Raw genomic sequence first — 20928 nt, 5'->3', positions numbered from 1 at the left:
TTTCTGAGAATACTGGACCTGCCCAAACAAATTATGGCTTCTTATGATCAAATCTGTAGGGATTATGGACTCTTGGGTTCTGGAAGACATTGGGATGGTTATACAGTCTTTCTAGAAGGACTGGTCAGAGTAGAGCATGTCTCCACAGGGTGCACAGCAGAATCCCCAGGGTCCAGGGGGGGAATTACATCATTTTTAAAAAGTCTGTTCATGACAAAGCCTAAGAGACTCTTAATCTCACAACAAACTGAGGGCTGAGGGTTGATGGGGGGGAGGAAGGTAGAGAGAGGGTGGTTGGATTATGGACATTGGGGAAGGTATGTGCTATGGTGAGTGCTGTGAAGTGTGTAAGCCTGACGACTCACAGACCTATACCCCTGGGGCTAATAATACATTATATGTTAATAAAAAAAAAATTTTTTTAAGTCTGTTCATTTAGTATCATGATATAATTTTATATTTGGAAATTAAATAAGTATTTTATAATGTGAATTGTAGGATGTAAAGCTCATAAGCATATTGGCTAGGACGACAAGGACAAACCCCTAGGAAGCTGTTTCAAAATACAGAAACCGAAGCCCCACTCAGGTCATATGGACTCAGTCTTTAGGATACAGCCCTAACCACCAGGAGTCCAAGCCATTCTGAGCTCACTTCTGGTGACACCCCACCAATGCAGTGCATCTGACTCTTGAGGAAGACTGGGATGCCTCACACCTTCTCCCATTGAGGCCCCCCCATTGCTCCCCACTCCAGTCTGCTCTCCTTGTCTCACCTCCTCCAGAGAAAATCACTCCCCCAACGCTAGGTGTTTTAATTCTCACACATCTCTTTACCCTTTGACAACACATAATTGTATTAGTGACACTTTGCAGTGTTGTTTGACACCATGGCAGGTAGGGCCTACTTTTGGTTGCATGTAACAGAAAACCTCACTTCAGTGGCTCAGCCAAAAGGAAGGTATTTCTCTCCTCCAACAGGCAGTCTGAGGGTAGGTAGGCTGGGGTTGGGATAGAGGCCCCATGATGTGGTCAGGGGCCTGGCTCTTCCTGGCTCTTCAGTCTGTCATCTGTAGTATGATGGCATACTGCATGTTTTTAGTTTTAGAGCTTATCGCCTCCAAATGGATGCTGCATCTCTGGGCATTTCATTTGCATTCCAAGAAGAAGGAATTGGGAGGGACAATATACAGCCAGTTTCATACCAGCTGAGTCTGCCCTTTTTAGGCCATAAGGAGGTGATAGCTTTATGCAAAGCCCCAAGCTGTTGACTTCTGCTTGAGTTTCCTTGGCTGTACCAAGCTGCAAGGAAGAGTGACAAATCAAGTGTGTTAGCAAGTGGCTCCCTGAATGAGATCAGGTCCCATTTGTAGGAAGAGGAAGACTGAGCATTGAATAGGACACCAGCAGCTGTTGCTATGCACTTGTGATAAAATTTTATATGAATAGTGTGCTTTCTTGCAGCATGCTTTCTCATTCTGTGTTAAGTTTCCTAGACTCATCTGGGTTGAACAGTGCCCTGGTGTACTTACCTTCATAAGGCAACTATGTGGATACACCATAGTTTATTTATCCGGGCTCCTTCTATTGGGCATTTAGACTTTTCTGCATTTTTCTGTTACAAGCAATGTTGCTGGTGTGGAAATGGGGTTCAGAGCAGACAGTGGAGAAAGCATTCTTGAGATGTCTTCTATGCAAAACTGGTCTTAGTGTAAAGCACAGGGACAGCGTCCCTGGGCAAGAAGAGTTGCACTGAGGTCTTGAGGAGTGGTCCATTCTATACTTTCAAATTGGGAGGGGGTTAGGGACAGTACAAGCTTCCCAGGTATTTTGGGAACAAGGTTTCCAGGACCCTGAGAGGGCTCGCTATTGTTAGGAAAAGGTCTTTTATTGCTGTTTAGTAAAAACCTCAGTCATGAGACCCTTCAGATGTGTATCAGTGGGTTGTAGGCTTGTGGGATGACTGCCAACATATATCTTGGGGTAGAGAAGAAGGAAGTTTCCAAAGGAATTTCCATTTGTTTAAAGTAGATTCACAGGACCCTGGGTGGCAGGGGGGGGGCGTGGGGGGGTGGGGGGGGGTCAGGCTGAGATTGCCTTTTGCTCTTAGCCAAGTGTCAACGTCAAGGCTGAGCTCCTGGAGGAAAGTCACTCTGCCTGTTTTAAGGACTTGTCAATGGTCTGTAAGTAGTAAGGACATTTAATTTTTTCTTTGGCCTTTGTTCCCAACATCAGTGCCATGAGCATTCTTGTTTTTAATATCTTCCTTAGGGAGGTTTAATTTGCTATAATAAAATGCACAGATTGTAATTGTTGAGTTTGATGAGTTCTGACAAATACGTGTCAAAACCACTACCCAAGTTAAGATAGCCGTAACCTTGTGTGTGTGTGTCTCACCATGAACAAGTGTGAGTCCTTAGCGGTGGAAATGCTGAGTTGTGGGTTGTAGGCTGTAGGTAAGAGGAATACATATTCTCATCATATATTGCCAAATTGTTATTAGAGTAGAGAAAAACCTTTCTTCTGCACATCTTATAGGTAGGTGATTGCTGTGTAAGATCTCAACTGAGGCATTTCTTCAATACCAAAAGAATAACTCTAGATAGGTCTGGTAATGCTGCTCAGGGCTGGTTGTAGCCAGTTGCAAAGCAGGCTGAGACCATCTTAGCAGCACCCACTAAACTTCCAGGCTCACCACCCATCACCCCATCCCCGCCCTTGCCTGGCATCAGGCACACCGGAGGCCCGTTCTGTCCAGCCCTCAGAACCAACCACAAGCAGGGGCTTGGGAGCTGGAGCCTGAATGTGGCTGGTGAAGCGAGGGCTGGTGGGACCGCGAGAAGTCCCTTTACTCCTTCCCTCCCGTGATGATCTGCACAAGCTGCTTAGCACCTGTGAACTTCAGGCTACTCGCTATAAACTGGGGGCAGTGGTAGGTGGAAAGATTGGCAGAATGTGAGTGACCAGAGATAAAACAGGTGCTACAGCTTTTCCCTCTTCCCCAATAGAAGATACTAATCTGTTGGATTTTTAAAATTAAATTTTTGGAATAACTTTAGATTCTCATGCTGTTTCTAATAAGAAATAATATGGAGAAGTTCCCACGTACCCTTTACCTAGTTTCTGCCAAAGGGTAGCATCTTAGGAAACTAGTACAATATCACAGGCTGGAAACTGTCATGGATTCACTCCACCAGCACAGGAACCCCCGTGGTGCCCTCTTAGAGCCTACGCATAGCCCTCTGCCCTCTCACCTCCTTAACCCCTGGCAGTCAATGATCGGTTTTCCATTTCTGTAACTTTGTCATTCAGAAATGCCACAAAAATGGAATCAGACTGTATTAGCTTAATTTTGCTGCCATGACAAATTACCACAAACTTACCTGCTCGAGACAACAAAGTATCATATCTTACAGTTCAGTAAGTCACAAGTCTGACATGGGTCTCACTGGCACTAACATCAGGGTGACAGCAGGACATCCATCCTTTCTGGAGTCTGTAGGGAGAGGCTGTGTCCTTGCCTTTTCTAACTTCTAGGGCCCACTCATAGTCCTTTGCTCCTGGCCCCTTCCTCCATCTTCAAAGCCAGCAAGCATGGGTTGTGCCCTTCTGGCATTGCAACACTGACCCCAAGTCTTCTGCCTCCCTTTCTACTTTTATAGGCCCTTGAAATTACACATTCTCGACAGCATTTGGTGATGTCACCATTTTTAATTTTAGCCATCCTGAGAGTAATATGAAGTAATATGAAGTAATACCACACTGTGGTCTTAATTTGAATTTCCCTAATGGTTTATGATGCTGAACCCATTCTCATGAGTATATTTGTCATCCATATATACTCTTTGACCAAAGCCTTCTTCATGTCTTTGCCCTCTTCTAATTGGATTTGTTTGTTTCTTATTGAGTTTGGAGGGTTCTTTAGTAATCTAGATACTAGTGCTTTGTCAGATAGGTGGTTTGCAAGTAATTTCTCCAGGTCTGTAGTTGTTGGTTTTTGTTTTTGTTTTTTCTTAATGGGGTCTTTTGCAGAGCAGACATTTTTAGTTTTGATGAAATTCAGTCTATTACTTTTTTTTTTAAAGGTTTTTAAAAAAAACTATTTATTTGACAGAGATCACAAGTAGGCAGAGAGGCAGGCAGAGAAGGGGGGGGGAAGCAGGCTCCCCGCTGAGCAGAGACACCCCTCCCCCCGCAATGTGGGCCTCTATCCCAAGACCCTGGGATCATGACCTGAGCCAAAGGCAGAGGCTTTAACCCACGGAGCCACCCAGGCACCCCTACATTTTCTTCTTATGTATCATACTTTGGTGGCAAGTATAAGACTCTTTGCCTAGCTCTAGATCCTGAAGATATTCTCCTCTATTTTTTTTCTAAAAGTTTTACATTTTACATTTCTATCTCATGTATTAGATATTAGTTCATTTTGAATAAACTGTAAGACTTAGGTCAAGTTTAATTTTTTTTTTGCCTATGGATATCTGCCTGCTCCAGCATCATTTGTTTAAAAAACTATCTTTCCTCCATTGAATTGCTTCCGACCTTTGCCAAAAAACAGTGAGAGAGGGGCACCTGGGTGGCTCAGTGGGTCAAAGCCTCTGCTTTCCACTCAGGTCATGATCTCAGGATCCTGGATCAAGCCCCGTATTGGGCTCTCTGCTCAGCAGGGCAACCTGCCCTCTCTGCCTGCCTCTCTGCCTACTTGTGATCTCTCTGTCAAATAAATAAATAAAATCTTTTTTAAAAAAAGATTTAAAAAAAGCAGTTGGATGAATTTATGTGGGTCTGTTTCTGGTTTTCTTGTGTTCCATTGATCCATGTGTCTGTACCTCTGCCATTACTATCCAGTTTGATTATTACAAGCTATATAATAAGTTTTGAAATTGGGGAGACTGATTCTTCTCATTTTATTCTTCTTTTTCAAAACCGTTTTAGCTATTCTAGATCCTTTACTTTTCCACACAAATTTTAGAAGTACATTGTTTTTATCTACAAAAAAAAAAAAAAAAATCTTCCTGGTATCTTAAGAGTTGTGTTAAGTCTTGATGTGCTTTTTTTTCTGACATCAAATATGTAGATTCAACAACAAATTCTCCAGTTCTCTGACCTCAACTGGGTGTCCTACAGTTCAGTTCAGTTCTGATACTACCTACCTAGAGTTAGCCTAGACCTCACAGGTTAGAGGCTCAATCTCATAGGACTGCCCTCCACTTAAGACACCAGCTCAAAGGAACTCTCTAGGCTACCTACCTTCTGCCCAGCTGATACAAATTCTTTCCCTTTCACATTTGGTAATACACTAAACGGAACTACAGAACTCAGAAAAGCATTGTTCTTATAATGACAGCTTTATTAGAAATGATACAATTCAGGAATAGCCAAATGGAAGAGATATATTGGGCAACCTGTAGGAGAAGAGGTTCAGAGCTTCCATGTCTTCTCTGGGTGTACCTCCCTCCCAGCAAGTCGATGTGTTCACTAACTCAGAAGTTCCCCAAGCCTTGTTGTTTCAGGAGTTTTACATGGGGTTCCATTACATGAGTGTGATTGTTTAAATCATCAGCCATTAGTGACTAAACTCAATTTCCAGCCCCTTTTTCCTACCATAAGGTTGGGTGTGGGGCAGAATATTCTAACCCTCTAATCCCTGTTTTTCTGATGACCAGCTCCTATCCAGAAGCAATCTAGGGGCCCCACCCTAAGTCACCTCATTAGCATGAACTCAGACGTGTTCTTTATGAGTGACAAAAGATATTTCTATCGCTCAGTAAATTCTAGGGATTTTAGGAGCTCTGTGCCAGAAACTGGGGACAAGGACCAGATAAATGTATTTTTATTATACCACAATCTGTGCATTACCTTGAGGAGAATTAATATCTTTACTTCGTTAAGACTTCCAGTTTATGAGCCCAGTATGTCTCTCCATTTATTTAGAACTTTTTTTCATTTCTCCTATCAGTGCTTTGTAGTTTTCAGGATGTGAGTTCTCAATGTGCTTTGTTAGATTTATACCTAAGTATTTCATCATTTGGGTGTAATTGTAAATGGTACTATATATTTAATTTTGATGTCTGTGTGTTCATTACTTAGTATATAGAAGTAAAATAACTTTTGTATATTTATCTTGTATCCTATGACCTTGATGAAATCAGTTATTAGACCTAAGGACATTTTTTTTGTGATTCTGTGAAATTTGCTATGTGGACAGTCATATCTGCAAAATAGTGACTATTTTATTTCTTCCTTTCTGATCTTTTCATTCTGATGCTTTTTATTTTTTCTTGCTTTACTGCCTTGACTAGAACTTTCAGCACTATGTTGACTAAGAATGGGGAATGCAGGGGCACCTGGGTGGCTCAGTCAGTTAAGCATCTGACTCGATCTCAGGGTCATGAGTTCAAACCCTTTGTTGTGCTCCATGCTGGGCATGGAGTCTACTTGAAAACAAACAAACAAAAAATGGGGTAAGCAGAAGTTTTGCTTTGTTTCTAATCTAAGAGGAAAAGAATGAAGTTTTTCACATAAAGTAAAATGACAGCCATTGGGTTTTTGTTGATGCTCTTTATCAAGTTCAGCAAGTTTTCTGTCTCTATTTTTTTAAAAACTGTGAATGGGTATTGAATGGTTGTGGGACTTTGTTAAATGATTGGTATGATTATGTGATTTTCTTCTTTAAACCTGTTAATGTGGTGGATGATATTGATTGATTTTCATTGATTTCATATACTGAACCAACTTTCTATCCATGGAATAAATTCCACTTGATCTTGGTATATAAGTCTCTTTATATGTTATTAAATTCTATTTGCTGATATTTTATTAAGAAGTTTTTGCATCTATATTCAAGAAGGATGTTGATCTGTACTTTTTTCTGCACTGTGTCTATTTTTGGTATCAAGACACCAGCTTCATAAAATATATTGGCTTTTGTCCTCTCATATTTTCTGGAAAATATTATATAGATGGTATGCTAATTCTTCTTTAAGCATTTGGTATAATTATCCAGTGAAACCATTTTGGCCTGGAAATTTATTTTTTGGCAAGTTTTCTAGATGATGAATTTAATGTCCTTTGTAGTTATAGGGATATTCAAATTATCTGTTTCATATTGGGTGAGTTATAGAAGTTTGTTTCTTTTGTGGAATTAGTCCATTTCCTCTATGTTGTCAGATTTGTGTGAGAGTTCTTCATAGTATTTAATTATTAATCTTTTGATGTCTGTACAATGAATAGTAATTTTCCTTGTTTCTTTCCTGATAGTAGTATTTTGTGTCCTCTCTTTTTCTTTGTAGTCTTGCTAGAGATTTGTCAGTTTCAGTGGTTATTTTCAAACAACCAGTTCTTCATTTCATTGATTTTCTCTAATACTTTTCTTTTTTCAATTTCATTTCCTATAAGTACATTATTTTTTGTTTTGCTCTTCTTTTTCTGTGTTCTGAGGTTAGATTACTGAATGAATTCTCCCTCAGCACTATGTTGTATCCCACAAATTTTGGTATGTTTTATCTTTATTTTTATTCAGTTCAGTATATTCTCATATTTCCCTTGAGATATCTTCTTTGATCCATAGATTATATGGAAGTTTAGTTTGCAAGTATTTGAAAAATTTCCTATTACCTTTCTGTTATTTCTAATTATTTCCACTGTGGTCAGAGACACAAACTGTATGATTTTAATTCTTTTACATTTCTTGATTTGCTTTATGGCACAGGATATGGTTTATCTCGGTTTATGTCCCATCGTCATTTGGAAAGAATGTGGATTCTGCTGTTGTTGGATGGAATGTTCTATAAATGTAGAGACTAGATTCTTTCCATTGGCAATGCCATTCAATTCTTCTATAGTCTTGCTTATTTTCTGCCTTGTTCTTTGTTCAGTTTTTTGATCTTTTATTTTTTAAGATTTTATTTATTTATTTGACAGAGAGAGACAGCAAGAGAGGGAACATATGCAGAAATGGGAGAGGGAGAAGCAGACTCCCCACTGAGCAGGGAGCCCAACGCAGGGCTCCCTCCCAGGACCTGGGATCATGACTGAGCGAAGGCAGTTGCTTAACAACTGAGCCACCAAGGTGCCCCTCTTTGATCAGTTCTTGAGAGAGAGAGAGAGATGGTGAAGTCTCCACCTATAATTGTTAATTTGCTTTTTCTCCTTTCAGTTATATCAGTTTTAGTTTCACTTATTTTGGTTTGTTTGGTACACACTCCTTTATGACTTCTATATCTTCTTGGTAGATTGAGTCTTTATCATATATAATTTGCCTTTCTGTCTCTGGTAATTTTCTCTGCTTTGAAATCTACTTTATCTGATATCAATGTAGGTATCCTTCTTTCTTTTGATTAAAGGTTACATGGTATATTTTTTTCTATCTTTGTGTTCAACTTGCCAGTATCATTATATTTGCTGTGAATTTCTTATAAACAACAGATAGCTGGATAAGGTTTTTTTAATCTGCTGTACCAATCTTGGTATTTTAATATACTTAGATCATTTACATTTAATGTAATTATATATTAGGCATTGCTCTTTCATCAGTTCAAGGTAATTATAAAATCCCTACTTCCTTTTAAGTTCCTTTATTTCCCCATTTAAAACATAATTATCTTGGGACGCCTGGGTGGCTCAGTGGGTTAAGCCGCTGCTTTCGGCTCAGGTCATGATCTCAGGGTACTGGGATCGAGTCCCACATCGGGCTCTCTGCTCAGCAGGGAGCCTGCTTCCTCCTCCCTCTCTCTCTCTCTGCCTGCCTCTCTGCCTACTTGTAATCTCTCTCTGTCAAATAAATAAATAAAATCTTTAAAAAAAAAATAAAACATAATTATCTTAACTATATTTCTTCCTCATGTATAGAACTATATCAGATGGTGTTACAATTATTCTTCAACCATCAGGCATAATTTAGAAAACTCAAGAAGAGGAAAGTCTATTGTATTGACCAATATTTTTGCTTTCTGTTTTTTCCTTGCTTCCTGTGATTCAGGTTTCCTTCTTTTATTGTTTTCTTTCTGTTTAGAGAATTTCCTCTAGCTATTTTTTAAGAGTAGGTCTGCTGATGACAAATTCTTAGTTTTCCTTCATCTGGAATATTTTGGTTTCCCCTTCACTTCTGAAAAATTCTTAGTTGACAGTTCTTTCCTTTCAGCACTTATGAAACGTGCCACTTCCTTTTGTCCTCAGTGGTTCCTTATATGAATTATACTGCCAGTTGAATTGTGTTTCCCCTATAGGGGAGACACCATCTCTCTATCTCAGTGCTTTGAAAAAGTTTTCTTTGTCTTTACTGTTCAGAAGTTTGACTATGATGTATCTTAGTGTGGATATTTTTTGGGTTTATTTTCAGATGTTTAAACTCAGATGTTTGATTTTGTAGGTTTATATTTTTTGTAAGGTTTAGGAAGCTTTCAGCATTATTTCTTCAAGTTCTTTTTCATTCTTGCTCTCTTCTTTCTCCACTCCTTCCAGGACAGTGATAATACAAATGTTAGATCTTTTGTAATAGTCCTGTAGGTTCCAGAGTCTCTGTTCATTTTTTTTTCCCAGTCTCTTTTCTTTCTGTTGTTCAGATTAGATAATTTTCTATGGTTCTGTCTTCCAGTTCACTGATTCTTTTTTTTTTTTTTTAAGATTTTACTTATTTATTTGACTGAGAGAGATCAAAAGCAGGCAGAGAAGCAGGCAGAGAGGGAGGGGGAAGCAGGCTCCCCCCTGAGCAGAGAGCCTGATGCGGGGCTCCATCCCAGGATCCCCAAGATCATGACCTGAGCCAAGGCAAAGGTGTAACCCACTGAGCCACCCCGGTGCCCCAGTTCACGGATTCTTTCATCTGCCCCTCCCATCCATTATTGAGACCACTCATTGAGTTTCTAATTTTGGTTATTATATTTTTTAGTTCAAAAAGTTGCATTTAAAAAAACATATATCTTTTATTTCTTTATTGTGACTTTATTTTCTTGTCAAGGCTTCTATTTTCGTAAGTTTCTTGTTCATACTTGCTCATTGAAGTATTTTCATGATTCCTTTTTTAAAACCTTTTTTAGGGTGCCTGGGTGGCTCAGTGGTTAAGTGTTTGCCTTCCTGTCAGGTCATTAGGATCCACCGATTGGGATCGAGCTGGGATCGAGTAGAAGTCCTCCCACTCCCGCTTCCCCTCCTTGTGTTCCCTCTCTTCCTGTGTCTTTCTCTGTCAAATAATTAAATAAAATCTAAAAAAATAATAAAACCTTTTTCAGACAATTCTCTGTCACCTTGCCGTTGGTATTTCCGTTTGAGATTGAATGTTTTATTGAAACCTAGACATTTAGGGGTATTATATTATGAGACTCTGGCTCTTTTATCTTTTGTTACACTGGGTTTCCTCTCAGCTGCTCTGGCTAGCAAAGAGGTATGCTGCCTCTTCACTGCCTGCTGGAGGTAGAATTCTAGGTTTTCTCTTCAGCCTGCATTGGCATCTGAGTGTAAGTTACTGCTGGTTAGAGGTGGGGTGGGAGTTCTGGCTGCCCATTAGGTTTCCACTGACACCTCCTGTCTGGGGAGAGATGTGGTGCCTTAGTACTTCCTGACTGTGCCCCACCTTACCTCCACTGACACGAGGGGAAGAAGAGGGATGGCCTCACTGGCAGCAGTGAAAGCCCTGATTATCTACTAGGCCTTCTCTGCTGCCACCCTAATGGGGATGGGGAGGGATGCCTCATTAATGCCAGGTGGGAGTGGAAGTCTAGGCTCTCCACCTAACCTTTGATAGCATGGGTGGGGGTGGGACCATAGGTTTTTCTGGGTGGTTTACTCGGAGGAGAACAGTTTTTTAAAAAATACTTTATTTATTTATTTGAGAGTGAGAGAGTGCACATGAGCAGGGGGAGGGGCACAGGGAGAAGCAGGCACCCTGCTGAATGTGGAACCCAATGTGGGACTTAATCCCAGGACCCTGGGGTCATGACCTGAGCTGAAGGCAGACACTTAACCGATTGAGGCGCCCAGGAGAACAGTTTATTTTCTAAAAAATTTTCTGTATGGATGGGCTCTCCCTTTCCTGATCTTTTGACTCAGGAAAAAAGGCTTTTTGAGGGTTTTGCTTTTGTTTGTTTGGTTGGTTGGTGGTGATGTTCTTTTCCTGATAACATTTCCAAATTGAGACATATGGAGCCAGAGGGAAACCCAGAGAATTTATCATCATGGTGGGCTAGCATCCTGAAGTCCTGGCTGGGTTCATCTACCTTCTCTCTACTTTTCAGAATAGTTGTTGTTGTTGTTGCTGTTGTTTGTTTGTTTAATGTTTGTTTCTGCTGTTTTATGTGTACTTAGTTGGATGAGTAAGGAAAAGTATATCTGTTTTTATAGAATTCTCTTTGACAAACTTGTTTGGTGTTCCAGAAAGTCACATTTTAAAGATTTTTTTTTTTTTAATTTGACAGAGAGAGATATCACAAGTAGGCAGAGAGGCAGGCAGAGAGAGAGGGGGAAGCAGGCTCCCCACTGAGCAGAAAGCCCATGCGGGGCTTGATCCCAGAACCCTGGGATCATGATCCGAGCTAAAGGCAGAGGCTTTAACCCACTGAGCCACCCAGGCGCCCAGAAAGTCACATTTTAAAAGGAAATAATTTTTTTTTAAAGAATGGCTTTTTATTTTCTTTTAAAGATTTTATTTATTTGAGAGAGAGCGTGTGTGTACGTGCCTATGAGCAGGAGGGACAGAGGGAGAGAGAGAATCCCAAGGAGACTCCCATGCTTCTGCAGAGTCCAACACCCATGGCCCCAAGATCATGACCCTAGCCAAAATCAAGAGTCTGACACTCAACTGACTGAGCCACCCAGGCGCCCTGAAAATGGCTTTTTATTACTAGGCATTAAGGTATTGGTGGGCTGGAGAGTGTATGTTGGGAGTGGCGTGATGGAGGAATTTAGGAGCCTGAGAGTCTCTGCCAGATCTCCTGAAAGCCACCACATCTGGCCCTTGGGGAGAACCAACCTCAGATATCCGGGGGACAAACTGCTTCACCACTTTGGCCAGAAAGTGTTCCTTCAGTCTTCCGTGACACTTGGTGTGCTGCCCAAGGGGAAGGAGAAGGAAAAACCTCAGTTAAGTAAACATATGTTCATATTTCCCTGCGAGAGGTTGAATGGTCCAAGTCAGCATAACTAGTCCCATATGTTCAGCATTGATGGTTCAGACATGACTAGTTGCACCTTCGAAACAACAGATCATTTGTTTCATGTTATGAAAGTCTTAACTGGGGGTGAGCTGGTGGCTCAGTCGGTTAAGCATCTGCCTTCAACTCAGGTCGTGATCTCAGGGTCCTGGGATTGAGCCCCGTGTCGGGCTTCCTGCCCAACAGAGAGTCTGCTTCTCCTTCTGCTCTCTCCCTGTGTTCTTCTCCCTGCTGGTACTCTCTCTCTCTCTCAGATTAATAAATAAAACCTTTAAAAAAAGAAAATCTTCACTGCCATTTATTGCATGTCTGTGCATGCCAGACACCACATGGAATTTTATGTGCAGTATTCTGCTATTCTGAAAGAAGGAGGTGTTACAGATGAGGGGACTAAATCTCACTTGGACAAGTGACTTGCACAAGGTCATCTGGTCTCTGAATGGCTGAGCTGGGTGGGGCTAAACATTGCTTCTTTGACTCCAGAGTTCTAGGTAGCATGCTCCCCAACCACAGGCATTAAAATCTGAGCCTTCTGGGTGGGGTTCTCAGGTGGAATCCTTAAGAGCCCGTTTCCCCAAGGTGATTTGGGCTACTGGATCCATTCCCTTAGAGCAGGGGGTTCTGACCGGGGCTACACATAAAAATCACTAGAAGATATGTATTTTTTTTTAAGTCCTGATACCCAAACTGTACCCCTGATCATTAAACTCAAGCTCTGGAAGAAAAGCAGGCAGCAGAACTTTAAAACCTGCTATGGAGATTCCGATGTTCTGCTAGTTTGGAAGGCATGCTAGAGAGTTAGAAGGCAATGATAAGGAGTCACAGTCAGATTCTGGAACTCTTTTCTGGTTGAACTGGTGTTCCTCTACAGAAAGGATTTGAGGGGTGCCGTCCGCTTGGGAAGCTTCATTTACAAAGCACTTCTACCAAGAAAAAGTTAAACGCCCAAGTCAGGAAGTGAGGTACAGGCTAAAGGTGATCTCGAGGAGCTACTTAAAGTCCTTTGAGGCCCTTGGAACTTCATTGAAGAAGTGCGTGCACGAGAAGGAAGGGTGCAGACAGGGCTCTGCTTTTTTTCTTAAGCCAGAAGGAATACCAGGGAGAGTGGGGAAGGGATCCTGGGTATCCTGGGTATCAGCATTGTTGCCCAGAGGTCTGAGCTCCTCTACACCCTCCATGCTGGGGCTCAGAGAGGTTGAATAGTTTGCTTGATGTGCTGGGGTCCCTGTTTGCCCCCTCCAGACCCACTCTTGACCCTGCTGTGCATCCCAGCAGACCAGCCTATGGGAGGGCAACCAGGAACTCACTCCCTGGCACTCTGGCTCCAGCTGGTTTGAGCTAAAGGATACTAAGTTACATATATTTGACTGACTAGATCTCTGTGTACTGGCATATCCATTGCTTATCTGAAATTCAAGTGTAACTGGAACGTCTTGTTTTTTATCTGGCAACACTATGCCCGTTGGGGGGCATGTGGAAAATCTGATCTGCCCACACCATGTTTTATACCCGACTTTGCTTTCTTCCCTCTGGACAGGCATGCCAGTGGGTTTTTGCTGGCATTCCATCTTTTCTGCTGTCACACCACAGCTGTGACCCCTCTGCACAAGCAGCCAAACCATGTACTCCCCTTGCTTTCCAGTGAAGCCCCTGCTAGAGGCTGTTCTGCCCCGGTCAGCTACCCAGTATCTGCTAGCCGGGTTTTGCTGCACTTGGTACAAAAGGGACTGTTCAGGAGTCAGTGTCATCCCAAGAATGGTCTTTTTGTGTGTGTGTCACTTTTCCCAAGTGGTGGAGTGCATTTCCCAGATGGTGGAGTGCATTCACCTCAGCAAAGCTAACGTTTACCATTTATAGTTTGGGAACAATTGAGTCAAGTGATTTCAGGGTAAAGGTTTTTAAATTTTTCCCTCATTAAGTATTGCTGCTGCTGCTCTTTATCAATTGAGAAACCTTCACGTTGACATAAAGTGAAACAAAACAAAGTAGAAAGTTTCTGTTTGTTCTATGTTTGGCCTCAGCCAGTCGCAGGGATGGGGAAAGAGTTTTTAAAGTAGATGACAGGCAAGCTGCCCAGGGTCATGGTTCAGATATCAGCCAGAAGGATGGGGGTGGGAGAAGGGAGACAGTCCAGGTATGGCCCTTTCTCTTGGAGGGGGACACAGGACACTGCTGCTACAAAAGGGAGCCTTTTGTAATCTGCAAACTCACTGCTGAAGGAGGCCTTTCTTCCAGCTGTCGGGGGGCCACTTGATAGCAAAGCTACAACAGCCAGCCAGGTCAGATATGCGGCCTTAGTTCCTGGGCAGAGGGCATCCTTCCCTCCGTCTATCGCTGCTCTCCTTGACCACATATGCTTTGCAGGTGGGAAGCAAAGAACCCACAGGCATTCCAGGCTAAGCCCTCACTCTTGCCTCCTCCTCTGGGCCTCCTGATTCTGAGACTGAGCTTCAGGGAGCTCACTTGAGGCCTCTGTTTTGTTGTTTGAAAAAGTATAGAAAAAGCCAGGCAGTGGGTTCCACAGGTTGGCACTTGAGTCCTGGGCTTATTTCAACACTCAGGCTAAGGTGCTACCGCTCTCCCTTTCCGGGCACCCAGGATTGTAAAGCAGATTGATGGCACCGGACACCCAAGGCGGGGTTGAATTAAATAGGGCTGACCAACCTGCACTCTTCCTCCCGCAGGCCTCCCTGCCCCCCAACCCCGCCCAGTCATCCTCCCATGGTTTAGAGGGCCTCCAAGGCCTGGGTGCTGCCCAGTGCACCCATTCCACCCCACTACCCCAGACCTGCAATTTTAGTGGCTTCCGCTTCCTATATCCACCTGGGGGCTGTAGTCCCAAGGCTTGGAGAGGAGGAAAGGAGCTCATGTTATGAAAGCATTATGGAGACCAGCCAGCCCTACAAAAATACCTTTGAGCCCAGAGGCTTCTGGCCATCACAAGCCAAAAGTTTCTTTTCTCCTCTTATTCGCAGGTGCCAATTTTGTCCTTCCAGTGTTGCTGTTCCCTATGCACTGACCTCTCTGATTAGTCCCACCACTCAGTTTTACAAGGCCCAGGCCTGGCCTCAGACATCCTACTTCAGGTGACCAGCAGGCCCCAGGTGCAGATGCTAGCCAATGACAACAACATCAGCCAAAACCTGTAGAAAGTTCTAGCAGACCCTGGACATCTGGTCATGTCCTACCACCTAGGCACTCATTGCAGGGGATTAGAGAGGCTAAAGAGCTCTTCTGAGGTCATCTCAGGTAGCAGGGGACTTTCCTAGGCAACCATTGAACAGTACTAATCACCAACCAGCCCACTTGCCATCATGCACACTCAGCAAGCATGCAGCCAATATTTGTGGACTTAAAGGTGGGATGTGTTAGTTGATGACACAGAAAGTAGACTGCTCGCTAGCATTCCCTGGCTGACCAATTGTGAGTCTACCGAACTAAGGTCCCTAAATGTCTGGCTCACTGTGGCTACGTGTGGTTGGTGGAAAGGTGCTGCTTCAGAGGCATGCCAGCATCCCATCTCCGTCACTCCCAGCTACAGGAGTGTCCCTGCCTGGACCAACTCTCTTCCCTGCTCAGCCTTCAGAACTCTGCCCACATCACACCCATTTAGTCCATGGAGGTTCACTGCGCATTGGGTCCGTGTCATACATCCTGCTGGGTTCAGGCCATGTCACCTCCAGCTTCTGAGGAAGCTGTAAATTTGTTCAGAAAAACAAGGTGAACCCACATGAAACAATGGACATTGTATCTATACAGTTTATTTGTTGCATGAATAAATATTTGCTAATCATGTCCCATAAGCCTGTCCCTGCACTCAGCACTGGACGTCCATGATGGTGACACGATCCCTGTCTATACGAAGCTGATGTCAGAATCTGGTCAAGGACTGAGTGATGATAAGGAACCAGCAGGGATGCTCCATCAGCAGCTGCAGGGCTGGGTGGGCGTGGCCCCCTGCTGCTAGCAGTGCAGCTGCTGGAACAGCTGGACAGCTACTCTCCCACCTGTCTGGGAGGCCAGTTATCCAAGGCTACTTAGTAGCAGTTACTTAGGTATGGTTGAACTTCCCATTTCATTGGCTTATCCAGTGCACAGAAGGAAACAATCTGGAAAGGGGAAGAGGGGAGCGTGAAGTTTCTTGTGAATTACACCCAGATAACAGCAGGAAGCAGCCAGCTTTTCCCTGTATGACCAAATTATCATTCAGTCTCTGTGGGCTTTAATAATCTCTCACGCTCACTAAACATTGTCTTCAGTATATGTCCATCTAACGGGCTGTCATGTTGCCTTTTGCTGTCTTAAGGATGAGTTAACAGGAGCACAGCTGGTGAGGACTAAAAGGTTGGTTCTATAAGCAAGTCTTGTTGGCCTCGTCTCCTCCTCCTGTCCTAACTCCCTCCCTCCCCAATAATTTTAAAGTGGTCCACTTCTATGTTTTCTGGGAAAAACAGGGGGAGGGGCATTATACATGGAAGTAGTTGAAACAGTGAAAAGTTAACAGCTTAACATATGATCTCTAGGACTGGTCATTGCCCTGGCCCTTGGGTCCAAAACCTGGGATTGGTTATTTTGCCTCTTTTTCACATTATCTGTAATCACTCAGGGCCCCCTGTCTGCACTGCAGAGTTCTAAAGCACCATTGACCGTTAAATGAATGGCAACCCCACCAGCGCCCCCCACAGTTGTGCAGTGGGAACCTCACCATCCTTACCATCCATGAGAAGTTGTTCAGTCCTTGCGCTCAACCATGTAAATCAGCCCCTCTCAGGTATTGGAGAGTGGCAAGTTTTTAGTGATTCACAATAAAATAAGAAAATAGTAAGAAACAGAGGCGCCTGGGTGGCTGTGTTGGTTGAGTGTCTGACTCTTGATTTTGGCCTTGTGGGGCTCCCTGCTCTGTGCAAAGTCTATTTGTCCGTCTCCCTCTTTTCCTCCCACGCTTGTGCTCTCTTCTCTCTCTCTCAAATAAATGATGGGTAAAATCTTAAAAAAAAAAAAAAAAAAAAAAAAAAGAAAGAAATAGGGATGGATGGCTGGATGGATGGATGGTTCAGTTACTTAAGCAGCTGCCTTAGCTCAAGTCATGATCAATCCCAGGATCCTGGGATCAAGCCTTGCATCAGACTCTGCCTCAGTGGGGGGTCTGCTTCTCCCTCTCCCTTTGTTCTCTCTCTCTCTCAAGTAAATAAATAAAAATCTTAAAAAAAAAAAAAAAGGGAACAAAGAAAGACTAATAGCTAACAGTTACTGAGTGCTGACTATGAGCCCGACATAGGAATTTGCCCTTTCTTGCTAACAGCAACTCTATGGGGCACCATTATTGCCATCCCCCTGTGAGGAAGCTGAACCAGAAGCCCCTCCTGGCCTGTACTGTTCTTGCAACAGCCAGAATCATGACCACTCCAGAGAACTCCCCTGTGTTCTGAGATTACATCCTTCCTAAGAACTCGGTGTCAGACTGACCTTTCTGTTGCAGGATAGTGGCGATAGTGAGTTTGGCCCCTCGCCTCCCCCCATCCTTCCTGCTTCCTGGCCGCTCTGCTGGTTAGGTCTTCGCTATCTTCCTGGCAGGTTCCCCACCTCCTGGCCTCCTCCTTCCTGCTCTTCTTGCTCCCACTCAGCCGGATGTCAGTGCCAGGGTCAAGTATGGCTATGACCTTCCCCCTCCCCTACTCAGAAACCTTCCAGGAATGGTTGCTGCTTCAGACAGGACTCGGGGCTCTCCACGGTCAGCCTGTATTTACTCGCTCGATCACTTTGGTCCGAACATGGGAACGCCACCCTACGACTACATACGTTTTCCCAAACTATTAGGGCCTCCTCTTTCTCTTCAGTTTCCCACCATTCCTGCCACTTGAAACCCTGTCCACTTCCCCTCCCTCCTTTAATTCATGCCTTTACTTATTCATTCAACACACCTATTTTGAGCATCATCTATGAACTGGCTACAGGGTGAGTACAAGGCCTCTTGGGGCTCTCAGTCCAATAGGAGAGAAAGAACTGAATGAGAAATCATAGGAGGTGTTACAAAGGGGAGGGGCCCCAGCACCTAATGGAGGAGGGCTAAGTAATCAGGGGTGGGAGGGACCAGGGAAGGCCTCTGTGACACTGTCGAGAACCAACCCCTCCCACCCCAGTTAGCTATATCCCATTTTCCCTATAACTCCTAGGTCCCTCTGCTGCTCCCTCTCTGGGGCAAGTGCCTTTCTGTTCCCCATTAGACTATCACAGCAAATCTTAGACCCAGTGCTATGTAAGTACTGGTTGGGAATTGAATCATTGTACCCACTCCTGGCAATTCAACTCATGGAGCTTAGCTATCTTTTCAGCCATCGTAGTGATTACAGGGTGGCTTTGCTCTCCTGACATCATCGGAGTGGGTGGCTGGCCCTTTAGTTTGTTCGGTGAGCTGCTTAGCTCATAGAAAACTGAAGACTGTATCCAACTGTAATCAGGGGTTATTTTGCAGGGTTGGGATTACAAAACAGGTTTCCATTTTATATTTTTTGTGTTTCTATAAATATTTGAATTTTCTACTACCAACTTGGGTTACCTTTATCTTAGCATTTTAAATGTCTTCAAGTAAATTAAACAAACCAAAGAATTATTTGCTTCTCCCACTCCACTTGTTTGCTTTCTGTTTCAAGAAAAACAAAGTTATCCAGACGTACCGCTGACTTCCCATTCCCATGGATATCAGTGCATAAGGACCATAGACAAGTTTGCTGATTTAAGAGGCAAAGGTGAATTGTAAGTGCTTCAAAGCCTCAAGAAAAAGAGCATTCTTGTGAACGGTCTGAAGGCATAAAAGAAACGGCCAGAGCATTCATAACTGCAGAAAGTATCCCCAAATTCAGAGGAGATGGTGGAGCTGGATAGGACCCAGGCAGAGCTTTGCTGTTCCCTGCTAAGAGCCCAGGCCTACACTCACGCATAAGATTTGCCTGGCATAGGGGCGAGAGGAGAGGCAGGGGCCCCTCTCTGCAGAGTCGCCCTGACCTCCACTCCCTGGAATAAATGAACGCTCCCATCACAGCACACTCATCCATCTGGATGGCTGGGCTCAAGGCCAGCCTACGGCTGACCCACATAGTCTTCTGCAAAGCTTGCAGAGGGCCCCTGCTCTCCCACAGCCACTGAGACCTCAGGCTAAAGGGAAGCAGTGAGCTTTCCCCGGTTTCTTATAGTGAAATCTCTTCTTCTCCAACCTGGCATTCACCCTGGAGGTAGTTCTCAAATGCATCAACTACGAGAGCCGAACTGGGTTGAAAGAGTACGTAGAGAAGACTTCCTAACAGGAGCTGTGACCTTCAGCTGAGGAAGATGTACAGGCTAGAGTGACTTGGCAGGGAGGAAGGAGAGGAGCAAATTCTCAGATCCTGTCATCTGCCCCCCAAATCTCCTGTTGGTATCTCCATTGGCCAGATAAGTGCTTAGTTGACTTCTTATCCTAAACATTACTTGTTGTTTATTTGAAATTCAAGCTTAACTAAGCGTCCTGTGTTCCTATTTGCTAAATCTGGCACAGCTCTAAGCAGAGACCACCCTACTCACACACACACACACACACACACACACACGCACGCGCGCGCGTGCGCAGGAGCCCAGGAGGGTGTGACATTCTGAGTGTGGCAGAGGGACAGCCACTGAGTGGGTACCCCCAGTCACTTACTCACAAAATGCCTGTGAATCTCCCATTCTTTGCCTGTCTCAAGCACTTGAGGCCAACGTGTTCGAATCCATAATCACCAGCAGAGAATGTGTGCTCCAGAAGTGCTATGAAAAAGAAAAACAGAACAACTACTATTGTGGGCCAGTATTTTTAGAAATACTTGTGGGCCAAATGAAATCAACATTTCCAGGTCCATTCTAGCATTTTACTGGAAGCTCCAAGTCATTCCATAGTCACGAATGACTGTCAAGAATGACTGATGTTTTCCCCCATACCTGTAGATGGGTCACGTCAAGGCACAAGAATCGTAAATTCCTGTCTTTGTAACCGGTAGTAGCCTTTGCAAGATCACCTGTTGGATTTGTGGCATAGTCTGTGACTGGGAGCACAGTGAGAAAAGTGATCTCAGGGGCCATCACCTTCCTGCCATGCTGTTGAGTTGGGTATGAAGGACTTTGAAGGAGTCGCCGTTATAAAAAATGGGTAAAAATGGTCAAAAGGTGCAAAGGTCCAGTTATAAAATAAGTTAAGTCCTGGTGATGTAATATACAGTAGGGTGACTATTGTTAACAGTATTGTATTGTAAAAAAGCCAAAATACTGTATTGTATACTCTCTGCCTAAGAGAGTAGGTCTTTAAAGTTCTCATCACAAGAAAAAAAATTTTATAACTCTGTATTGCGATGGTAGTCTGCTAAACTAACTAGATAAATATTTTGCAATATATACAAATATCAAATCACTATGTTGTGTACCTGAAACTAATATAATATGTCAGTTGTATCTCAATTAAAAAAAAAAAAAGAAAAGTAAATTTTTGAATGGGTACCTGGGTGGCTCAGTTGGTTAAGTGTCTGACTCTTGATTTCAGCTCAGATTATGATCTCAAGCTCGTGAGATCGAACCCCGCATCAGGCTCCATGCTGAGCATGTAACCTACTTAAGATTCTCTCCCTCTCCCTCTGCTCCTCCCCATGCCTGCCTCTCTTATGCTTACACGTGCTCTCTCGCTAAAATAAAAATTAAATTAATTAAAGGAAATTAAATTAAAATTAAATTAAAAAAAGGAAACAATTTTTGATGGGGGGAGTTCTAGTTCTTAAACATTC

The 20928-nt window shown here is 43.4% G+C and overlaps 1 protein-coding gene across 1 annotated transcript in view; it reads left to right on the top strand.

Moving 5' to 3' along the window:
- The window catches only part of MERTK (MER proto-oncogene, tyrosine kinase), a 113198-nt gene that overhangs the window by 7545 nt on the left and 84725 nt on the right, over positions 1 to 20928 (top strand). The window lies entirely within an intron of this gene.

The sequence above is a fragment of the Mustela putorius genome, unplaced genomic scaffold, assembly GCF_011764305.1.
Source record: "Mustela putorius furo isolate JIRA1106 unplaced genomic scaffold, ASM1176430v1.1 tig00000281_pilon_pilon_pilon, whole genome shotgun sequence".
Lineage (NCBI taxonomy): Eukaryota > Metazoa > Chordata > Mammalia > Carnivora > Mustelidae > Mustela > Mustela putorius.
Note: the sequence above shows the minus strand (reverse complement) of the source record. Positions and strands in the feature narration are given on the sequence as shown.